Source organism: Sinocyclocheilus grahami, unplaced genomic scaffold, assembly GCF_001515645.1.
Source record: "Sinocyclocheilus grahami isolate Dianchi unplaced genomic scaffold, SAMN03320097.WGS_v1.1 scaffold32.1, whole genome shotgun sequence".
Classification (NCBI taxonomy): Eukaryota; Metazoa; Chordata; class Actinopteri; order Cypriniformes; family Cyprinidae; genus Sinocyclocheilus; species Sinocyclocheilus grahami.
This window is the reverse complement of record NW_015505211.1, coordinates 61,492-63,571: the sequence shown is the minus strand read 5'-3', so window position 1 is coordinate 63,571 and position 2,080 is coordinate 61,492. Positions and strand designations below refer to the sequence as shown.

The following is a 2,080-nucleotide window of genomic DNA, read 5'->3' as shown; positions in this document are numbered from 1 at the left end:
GTTGATGGTTGGGGGGGGGGGGAGAGGGGGGGGGGGGGGGGGGGGGGGGGGGGGGGTGGGGGTTATGATGTTATTTGCTATTTTAATGAGAAATTTTTTTTTTTGCTTTGATTTAACTTTTTTTTTTTGAGGGGGGGTAATGTGTTTAATTTTTTTTATGCAATATACAATGCGATTTATAAAATATTTTGTTTACACAGGATATGTGTATGTACTGTGCATAATTGTTGAGTATATATTAATGCACACATGCATGCATATTTAAGAAAAATATGTTATGTTTATATATTAAATATAATATACATTTTCTGAATATAAATATATGCCTGTAAATATTTTCACAATATATGCTGTATGTGTGTGTGCATTTATATATACATAATAAATATATTAATCATTTGACAGCACTAATATATATATATATATACTGTATGTATTATCTGTCTTTCTGGAAGCGTGATGGCGGTCTGTACATACAGCATCTCCTCCAGACCGGCTTCATCTCTGATGAAAGCTCTGCTCCTCAGGTCCCTCAGGAGCACCGGCTCCGTAACACCATCAATTTCCATTCTGGGTTCAATCTGAGCAGCATTTCAGAGCAATTCAGCGTTTCACACACACTGGCTGGCGATCCGAAGCCCCAGACAGGCAATCTGACGCTCCTGATGAGGAACAGGGAAGCTTAACCTGCTCCGTTCCCACAAAATTGTTTTTTTACAGAGACCCGAGCAATCGAGACGGACCGATTACACACAAAACTATTCATAGCAGGGTTTCTGCAGACCTTTTTAAGACCGTTCTACACTGTAAAAAATTATATGACTAACATGCGTTTCTACATGACTTTAACTCATCAAAATAAGTTAAGCAATTTTGTTAACTTTATTTTATAAGTTGTAGAAGGTTCAACTTTTTTTAAGCCAGTTTAATGTAACATAAGTTGAAATGACTTGAGTTGATTGCATTTAAATAAGGCAGCCATGTATTAAGGTAAGGAAAGAGATTACTAGCTAGACTAAGGAAAGAGAAGTAAGGGCGCACAATATGATCTCTAAATATAAATGTCTTGTATTCGCAAGACTTCAATCGATTAATCGCGATTAATCGCATCCAAAATAAGTTTTTGTTTACATAATATATGTGTGTGTACTGTGTATATTTATTATGCATGTATAAATACACACACATACAGCATATATTTAAGAAAAAAGTTGTTTATATATTAAATATATTTATATATAATATAAAATATAAGAATATAAATATTTAAATGTGTATAGACATGTAAATATTTTCAAAATATATACTGTATGTGTTTGCATTTATATCTACATAATAAATATACACAGCACACACACATATATTATGTAAACAAAAACTTATAGCAGCACTAATGAAAATACAACATCCAACAGATCGCCATTACTTTTTAATTCATTTAAAAATAATAAAAAAAGTTCTTCTTTCAAACACTAGAAAATGGAAATAACTTAATACTGTACCACACTCCTCTTCCTCAGTATTTTTGTATTGTTTTCCAGTGCAAATGTCTAAAGATTATTAAATCAGGATACATTTACTTATGATTCAAAATGATAACGTCTTGTTGCATGCAAAATCGATCAAAATGAAGTTAGCTTATGATTAAAAAAAAGAAATATCGGTCAAAATATCAACAACCATCTTGGTGCTGCTCGTGTAGTGAATAAAATTAAAAATTGTATTAATTAATTTATTTATTTATTTCCGTGAAATGCGTTCACTATATTTTAATCCATGTATTACCTGTTAATACATTTTTGACCATAGATCTGAAAAAGAATTGCCCAACTTCTTGAAGAAAGACTTAAGTTTGGTCTCTTTCTAAAAAAAAAAAAAAGAACTTTTTAAGTTTAACTTTATTGTTATGAAAAATGCACAAAATGCTATTTTCAAACTTTATATGAAATATATGTTCAGAAACATGTTTTACTCTAAAATCTAATCATGTTGTGTTCCAAATTTGAATTTGATATCCCAAAATTCTGTTTGGGCGCAGGACCAAACGTTACTACTAGATTAAATTAATTTCCATTCGTTT

The 2,080-nt window shown here is 31.2% G+C and overlaps 1 protein-coding gene across 1 annotated transcript in view; it reads right to left on the bottom strand.

Moving 5' to 3' along the window:
* Positions 1 to 2,080, bottom strand: part of LOC107578432 (receptor-type tyrosine-protein phosphatase mu-like) — a 97,833-nt gene that overhangs the window by 41,193 nt on the left and 54,560 nt on the right. The gene's annotated exons all lie outside the window — the stretch shown is intronic.